Source organism: Electrophorus electricus, unplaced genomic scaffold, assembly GCF_041902795.1.
Source record: "Electrophorus electricus isolate QZ-2024a unplaced genomic scaffold, ASM4190279v1 Scaffold180, whole genome shotgun sequence".
Taxonomy (NCBI): domain Eukaryota; kingdom Metazoa; phylum Chordata; class Actinopteri; order Gymnotiformes; family Gymnotidae; genus Electrophorus; species Electrophorus electricus.
In genome coordinates this window covers 79,161-88,644 of record NW_027658461.1, presented here as the reverse complement: position 1 = coordinate 88,644, position 9,484 = coordinate 79,161, and the positions used below count along the sequence as shown (strand labels likewise).

Genomic DNA, 9,484 nt, shown 5'->3' with positions numbered 1-9,484 from the left:
GCTCCTATAGATCGGGATAAAATCTCCATACCAAAACCTCTGTGCATTGGCATGGTGAAAATTTAGAGCACGCAAATCCTTCACTTCTGAAACAGCAGAAATTATGTAATTTTACACAGATTAAAAAAACCCTCAACGTTAAAGACTGCTGTTGACGGAGTTTTAATGTAAATATAGTAGGTTGGGGAAGTGTAACGATGAGCAGTGTGTGGAAAAGAGTGAGATTTATTAGGGGCAAATCCAAAGTCCAGGGTCAAATTATTAACATGGAGTGTCCGAGAATTCATGATAAACTAAAGTAAAGAAAAGCGCACGAAGACAAACCAGGGATGCAGGCTATAACATTGGGGCGAGGATAAACATTCAGGCTTATATTCACATGCACGGAAGCCTCGATTAACAAACAGCAGCTGGACTTACAATAAATAGCAACAAGACTAAACTAAAACAGGGCTTAAAAACATGGTCAAATGAGCATTAAACCAGACACAAGTGCAAATTATGAGGGGTGCAGAAAACGAAACGAAGGAATGGAACCACAACAAGGGAGTAAATCAAAATAAAGACACTAGACAGGGAAACCGTGGAGACATGAACGCTAGGAGGGTGGTCAGTGGTGACAGGAAGCTTGTTTCAGTCATGGATGTCTTTGGCAAAATGAATGCAACTAAAATGCTTTCCTCATGTGTCCTAATAACCAAATAATAACCAAGTTCTTCTTTATTTCTAAATAATATGCCTTTCGGAAATTGTATAACTGCTTGTGTTATATTACTTTCTTTTATCCAGAAACACAGGAGACTCAGGTGAAAAGTGTGATGGAAATAATACACTTATTATTATATCCTAAAACTTGTCTCACCTAATCGTAGTCATCAGTTTATTAGATAAATGCATACCTATTTTTATGTTTGTGTTTCACATGTTCCATCCCTTTTCTCTTCTTTGAAAGAAAAATTCCTTAACTTAATCAAAGACTAGGATTAAAAAAATAAAATAAAATAAAATCATAGACAGGTCAGCTGAGCACACTCCCTTGTCGTAATGTCCCCATATTGACAGTTAAATACCACATATTAAATACAATAGAGACTGGAGTGTCTTGTTTTTCTCTGAACATTCCACAGTGCATCTAGAATTTTAATAGTTGTTTATTTCTGCTCAGTTTTTCTGCTCTTATTTTAATTTGTTTTTGTCTTAAGGAGAAAAAAAAGGCGACAAACGAGACCTGTGACCCCAGGGGGAAATCATGGATCAGATGCCTCACACCCAGTCACTGTGTAAACAACACCAGGTTCATGTTTTAGTGTGAGGAATGAGTGCAGGAGTGTTTTGAAAGAACAAATACAAACACTAACAAGAAGAGAACAAAGAAAACAGGAAGGAGAAGCTCCTTTCCTTTTTGAGTTACTTACTGAGATCATTCTCATAGCAAGTTCATTACACCTTGTGTACTTGTTGTAGTGCGGTTAGCTGTTTCTATATTGGCTGAGAGAAGGAGCAGACCTGTTCCATTTACATTTAAACAACAGAATCTTGTCAGTGGAGGATGTACTTTCTCAAACCTTTTTAACTGGTATCTCGCCTCTGTGTCTCTCTGTGTTCGCAGGACAGGGACCACTGCACGCCTCGCACCAGGACACCTTTCCAGTGATGACTCCCCTCGTGTGGAATTAGTTCACAGCTGTTTAGTCTTATACTTATCCACAACTAGGATTAGTCCATTTACTATTTCTTACAAGTGGGGATCAAGAACATTGGAAGACGTGAGTAGTTTTTTGGAGCAATAAAGATCAATACATAAAAACAGGCAAATGACCTGGTTATACCCAAATACATCAATAAACACATCAAACAAGGTAATGCTTAGGTATGAATTTTCTTGACTTCGTGACTTATTATGAAGCTTAACTTGTTATGAACTGACACGTGATAATGTTCACACATTTAGCTGCAATTCTTTATTTAACTTCAGAGGGTTAAATGGAGCTTACTCAGATGATGGTGTTGACTGCTTCAAGGATTTTCACTAGAAGTTATATAACTGCAAGTTATATTACCGATGTCTAAGTGTATGCAGCGCAGAATTCTTTATTCGTAATGTAATACATGTCCTATTTAATTCTACAAGATAAACAGGTTGGAAAATATTTGTGTAAAATAGATTATGATTATTTTTGGAACATAAAGCCATGCAAACATTGTAAGTGGACATCAAGGAAAAATATAAAATAAAAGAATAGTATAGCATACAGTTACAGGGTATGCCTGTTTTCATTGATTACTAGGGAAGCTCTTTGTCTCCCTCTTGTGGCCATTGTTGTCTGAGCCAACAACCATATCAGCATAAGTGACATGAAGCTACAGAAATTAATTACAACTAAAACGTATTTTTATAAACACGATTTGACAGTGTGTTTTACATATTCTGGTTGAATATGACATTTATGTGTACAAGATTATAAAAAACACAATCATACATTTACCTGATACTTATATCCAAAGTGACTTACGAGTGAGTATAACTTGAGCAATTGAGGGTTAAGGGCCTTGCTCAGAGAACCAACAGTGGCAACTTGGCAGCAGTAGGGCTGGAACAGGTAAGCTTCTGACTACATGTCAAGTATCTTAACCACTGAGCTACCACTGATCACTGCTGGGGGTAACCATAAATGTTAGAATTTAAAATGTTGGATACTAAACTATTTAAAAAACATTTTGGAACATTTATTTATTTCATTTCCCCTAACCTTTGACAGCACGGCTAGTCCAGACCTCTGTATATGCATCTTCTTACCCCTTCTCTCTGCACACAAAAAATAAAACGCATTGAGAAGAGACTAATTGCACAAAGGATAAAAAATAAAATGACATATATAATGATAAAAGGAAAAGGTAAATAGATAACAGTAGATGTGTTAATATAAAATCAAAAGTCATCTAAACAGAACTCAATGCAATAAGTGTGTTTTGAGATGTTTTTGTTTTGCTGTTGGTTTGTTTTTTTTTTCTGTTTTTTTGCTTTCAAGTGCTAATGCCATTATGAGTTGCTAGACCATGAAGACATTTAAAGACATTTAAAGAATAATAAAATAATTAGATTTTGCTGTAAAAGACAGATGTCATGTTCACACTGCACAACTGCACTGCTTAATGTGAGCAGACATCTGGCAGACACGCTTATCTATAGCAACTTACAGTTTCAACTATATTACAGAGCTAAGTCCATATAGCGGTAGGAGTTTGATTCAGTTCAGTTCAGCTCACTCAGGCTTTCATTTCTGTTTTCTTGTCTTCAGGTTTTGTTTCATTGTCCCTAATAGGTCCAACTTGTGCTTGTCTACTCATGTCTCACTGTTCTCCTTTGCTTGATGTCACAACTTCATTGATACCTAAAGTGAATGTTGGAAATATCACATGTTCTTTGAGTAGGAATCAAACATCATTGCTCTAATACACTGGACTGATAGTGGACTCTGCCGAGGTACACCTACCCCTGATGTTGTGATGTTACTGAGCCTCATCCTGTCTCAGATGCCTTGGCTACTCCCATCATCCCCTGATGTCCCCTGTTGTAGCCCACACCACCTCCTCCCCAACCAGCTACTCTCTGTTGCCCTTAATGGACGTTCTCTTGCGACTTGGGTCTCGGACACATGCACACAAGTCTAGAACCTCCAGAAAGTTGGACTAAACATTAAATGCTTATTTCATTTTTTAATTTATGTCTCTCTTTAAACAGCCAGAGGAGGATGGGACCCCCTTTGAGTCTTGGTTCCTCTCGACGTTTCTTCCTCATGCTCTAGGGAGCTTTTCCTTGCCACTGTCACCCTTGGCTTGCTTACTGGGGGCTTGGACTTGGACATTTGAAAAGCTGCTTTGTAATAGCACCTGTTGTAAATAAAATAAAATAAAATAAAATACAATTTTAAAAAGTACTTTATAAATAAATTTTGAGTATTTGATTTTTATATGTAATCTTAAAATGTATAAGATAACTAAAATTTGTTTTTTAATCATTACATTTTTTCACTTAAAACAAAAATATAATTTGGATAGTCCCAATAATCTAGAAAAATCAAATCTCATCATTACAGTGCCAACAACACATCAACATCACCAGACTTCAAAGCACTTGTCTGAGAGGAAGATTTGTATGCCTGTAATTCTGTTGTTGAAGAGCCTATAAAATCAAAATAGGCTTTTAAATTTGAAATTTTAAACTAAAATAAATACAACCTTATTTTAAATGCCTAAACACACACACACACAGTTACCTCACAGTGTGAATATTGTTGTTGGTGGAGAAGGTATCATAGATCCTCTTTGCTGACACATCAGTGATGTCATTGTGACTGAGGTTGAAATTAGATGGATTATAATTACCACATTGTTCAGGATTCCCAAACACACCTCCCTCTACTAAATCACCGTGTAGTAGTACAAACACCTGTAGATTTATATATCAATGAATTAAAGTAATGAACGAATGAATTAATAAACGAATGATTGAATTAGCAAATGAATGAATAAGCAAAGCAATAAATAGTATATTTGTGTCAGTGGACCTGAGTCATTAATGGCCAGATAATTATGCATTTTGACATTTTAAACAAAATATCATTTCTTTCAGTTCTTGTACACATGACTTGTTATCTATCAGGCATGAAACTGTAAATCATAATGAGTCTGTTATGCCTTATTTCTCTTTTTAATGAGAACATGTGTTTCTACAAGCAGTCTGGATATTCTGTAGACCACAGAGATCCATCCTGCCAAGTACAGGCAGTGATCAGTGATCCAGGCAGCCAGTGAGAGAGGTCGTCATTTCCAAATAAAATCACCAAGAAAATCAAGCTTTTTGCTGTTTGCTTTTGAAAAATAAAGTCCTTGAAGGAACACAGGATATGACTGAATGAGCAAAGTTAAATTTATATAGAGCCTTTCAAGGAACATACAATGCTTTACAATGAACACGCACAGCTTCTATGTTCAGTCACCCTGCCGGATTTTGTGTTAAATTGTGAGAAAAAGAGTAAAATGTGTTATATCTATGTTAGTGCTCACTGTGCACTCAACAATCAAGACTCTCTACACATCCCTCCTCCCGCTTGTCCACTCACTCCAGGATGTGGGCTTTGTGCTGGTGTGCGAACAGCATCTGCAGGCAGTGGTTAGTGAGCTGACAGTGGCTAAGGTCCAGTTCTGACAGCCCTTCAGAATGTTCCAGAAACAGTGCCAGTGACCTACAGGCCTGCTGGTCCAGCCGGGTCTGACTGAGGATCACCATCTTACCCAGAGCCCGGGAGAGAGCCACAGCGCGTCTCACACACTCCACATCAGTCCCCACACAGAGAAGAGACAGGAACTGGAGCAGCATGGCTTTATTGCTGCTGAACACACTCAACATTCTCCAACATGTAGAGTCACAAAACACTAACACACTCACATAACTACTAACATTAATGCTATTTACACACATTTTGTTTCAAATGATAAAATTCTTTTCCCTTTTCCAGAATGCTTCCCTAGTTTGTGTGGTGTTGAGTCAGTGGCTTACTGAAGGGTGACTGTGTGTAAAATGGGGAAGAGTTGCCCTCACAGCCGTGTAGAGTGAGCTGTGTGTGTGTGTGTGTGAGAGCTCACTCTCTGGATGACCATGGAGACGACTCTGCAGTCCTCAGTGCTCAGAGTCAGTGTGTGTTTCTGTGTGTCTGCTGTGAGGTCCAGAGCAGAGCAGCAGGAGAAATCCAGTCTGTGCTGCAGAGCGAGGAGCAGATCTGTTGCTGCTGCCCCCTGCTGTAGTTCAGAGACACTGTAGCAGTGGAGCAGCCTCAGCAACAGCAGCCTGTCAACACGGAGAAAACAAAACACACACAGACAGTGGCAGGGCAGTTAATTTCAGGTTAATATAAATATTTCACCTAAATTTAATTTTATTCTGAAGTAAATATCCATGGATATTGCTGATTACCTGACAGGAGTCTCAATAAAACCTAAATGATGCTGGCACAAAATGACTTTTGAGGAAACTCATGAAAAACACATAAACGTACATAAACGTTTATATAACACTCCCTAAACAGACCAGTTCTGTGTTAAAATTCTGATTGTGAGAAAAGTTCAAGCCTGAGACGGGAGACGTGTTAGAGCAGTGGCTCAATGCTCTCCAGCTCCGCCTTTGGTATGGAGGTGAAAAGCAGGCTGAGAGAGACTGCTGTGCAGTGCTGGAGGGTGAAGCGCAGGGCAGCACAGTGGACAGAGTCCAGCTCTCTGCTGTTCAGGTTGATGCAGTTCTCTGCTGAATTCAACAAGCTGGACACACAGTGAGCAGAGCCAGTCTGATAGATCTCTCTGATGATGGACAGTACAAAGCTGGAGCTCAGCCTGGGGAGAAGACACACACACACACACACACAAAAACACAGACACACATTTCCAGGTCTCATGCTGTACAGTATAATTAAAGTGTTTGGACTGTTACTAACTGTGTGAACAATCTGAGCCACACAACACATGACTGTATTCTCTCACCTTCTGATCTGAAGTCTGGCCAGTACAGGCAGAAGGTCTCTGGGATTTTGTTACTTAATGTTGGGGATGTGTAGTGGTCCCATGAGCTGGTGGAAGCTCGTCTACTTTGCCGTAACGTCACCCTTTCGCCTTGCTGTCTGGATGCGTACTGTCTGTCAGACTAGCAATTCATCTACACTTCTCACAGATAAAACTGCCACTAATGACGAAGAATAAACATGCTGCATTCAGTGCTCTGAAGCAGAACATAAGTCATGATGAAAAAGCAAAATGTTAACATTACTTATGTTTGTGGTAGTTCCTTAGATATAGTTTGTGATGATAAAATAGTTTTCCATGGAAGTTGCCAGTTTCCAGGTAGAAAGTAGTTAAATCCAACAAAACATTTGTTAAACAGATAGAGAGCAGTAAGAGCTAGTATGCTGAAACTACCTGTTTCAAAAACAGGAAGCTTCCTTATGAAGGAAAGAGGTTCTTACGAACCTCAGCATTTTGACAGCAAGTATTAACCATGGCTATAAAACCATGTGAATAATTCAGTTATGGGATTAATCTAAAAAATAGAACATCAAATCTAATTATTTGGCCAGTACAGGGTTATGCAATATTCCTTCATCTCAGCAAAATGCAATAGCTTGACTTCCTTAACTGATTAATAATTAAAAAATATCTTTCTTGACTATAAGAATATAGCTTACCCATTAGAAAGATTAAACATCCAGTCAGCGTGTATCCTGGCATGTTAATGTAAAAGGCAGCTCCTACTGGATTTGGGGAAAGATTAGTAAAAGATTTCAAGTATCTGCAAAGCAGAAAACTGCCTATTCAACAGGCATGAATGATCTGCTACCGAAGTAGTTGTGTTATTTGCATAGCCTAATTAATATCATTAGATCAAGTTCTATATTACCTATATTGTTATATTAAAATGTTGCTATTGCTTTTTTGCTTCACAATTGTTACACATAATTGCTGCACCTGATACAAGGATAGGAATTTCAATTTATTCATACTGGATATAAGAATCATTAATGGCTGCTGAGTGAAGCACTTTCATTGAAAATTCATCCACCAATTTTTTTTTTTTTTTTTTTTTTTGGAACTAGAAACAGGGCACATCAACCAGGAATACATTCCAGGTCTGTTTTAGAACACTGGCTGTGATTCATTACATTTTGGCAATTGTGAAAAGAAACTGGATGATACTTCTAAAAGTAATTGTGTTTGCAGTTTATTTGCACAGTTACATGAACAACACTGGTAGCATAGTCAACAGGCTTGATGGTTTTCCAGTGCACGACACTGTGATACCAGGGCTGGCCCAAGCCTGTTTGGGGCCTACGCAGAAATCTGAGCTGCCACTGACATAACATAGGTAAAAAACAAATAGAAATAAATACATGGTCTTTGGCACCCTCTTGGCGGCCTTAGCAGGCTCTCATTTTGCTTATACGGCGGGACAATTGTTCTGCTGTTATCCTACCTATTGAGCAGTTTCTGGTGTTTATTTTAGATGGATTTTTGGTTGTATATATTATAATTAGGCTACTGTGGACAATTGTATACCGTATAGCTACAGCACCTGTACTTCACACACATGTAGTAATCGGATCTAGAAAGTTGCCAACCCTATTAAAATATTAGGTTTATAGTATAATATTTGAATTAAACAGACAAAGCATTAATCACAATCATTTGCATGATGATTAAATCTTGAACCAAAAATGTATCAGAGAGCTGTAGTGTTTTTTATAGACACACACCCAATAAAACTGTGCTTGACCATTTCTTGCCCTCTATATCATTCTCTGCAGTTTACTGAGAAAGACCTGACACTGGGTAATGCCATTGTCTATTCGAAGGCCAAAACAACAACAATCTTGGTTATCAAAGACTCACTCCACCCTGACCACAGCCTCTTCTTTTAGAAGCCATGAGAAAACCACCATCGCAGCTTGAGAGCACAAATCTAGCCTCTTAAGAGGTGTTTTGTTTCACAGGCAGATCGATATCTCAATGCGGTCCACATGAAAGCAATTTTCTTTCCCTGAGTGCAAATTGCACTTTTAATGCCTGATATTTCAGCCACTCATTTCTCTCACTACATGACAAAACTCTCGAAACTTTTCTCCAAAAGCACTGAATGTTATTCTAACCATTTATGGCCTTTCTCCATTCATGTACACAAAGTCCAGTATGATTCCAAATGTCATCAAAAGATATATCTGTTTGTAGCTGAACAACTTATACAATGCGATCTTTCTTCTTTGTGTCAAATGAACTTAACAATTGAAACATCCAAAACTGGCTGTGTTTCTTGCCAACATACTGGTGTTTGGACATGTGGGATTACTTGCATGTCGCTTTCAATAACTCAGTTGGTAGAGTAGAAGTTAAAACTTAAAAAAAAAGTCATCCTTAGGCTGTCGGCTCAACTCCAACTCACACAAACTTTATGTTTTAATGCAGAATCTGTCGTTTTATATGAGCATAAAAAGAGGTTTTTCCCTGACCGGGAATCGAACCCGGGCCGCGGCGGTGAAAGCGCCGAATCCTAACCACTAGACAACCAGGGACAAAGCTGCTGAGTTTACATGAGAAGACCATTTTTCAAAGTCTGCACTCCTACTATTCTGACAGTGTTTGGATGCATACTGGACTTGGTATGCATGAGTGGAAAAAGGCCATAAAGCGAGTTATTCATCTTTCTCTTTGTTCTACAAAAAAATGAAGTTTGCAAGAGTCAGGGCTCTTTTTTACCATCTGGGAAAAGAGGGAACGCTGGTGTCACTAACACATGGAAAGAGCTGTTATAGTATTCCCCATTTGTCTCCTTAAAGCTTCTGACATTTTAGCCACTCATTTCTCTCTCTACATGAAAACACTCTAGAAAATGTTCTCCAAAAAATACGGAATGTTATTCTAAGTACTCAGAAAATAGTCTTTTCCT

The 9,484-nt window shown here is 38.4% G+C and overlaps 1 non-coding gene across 1 annotated transcript; it reads right to left on the bottom strand.

Annotated features, from left to right (window-relative positions):
* Positions 1–9,038: 9,038 nt before the first annotated feature.
* trnae-uuc (transfer RNA glutamic acid (anticodon UUC)) lies at positions 9,039–9,110 on the bottom strand. Its single transcript has one exon. It is a non-coding gene; the product is annotated as a tRNA-Glu (tRNA).
* Between the last annotated feature and the right edge of the window lie 374 nt (positions 9,111–9,484).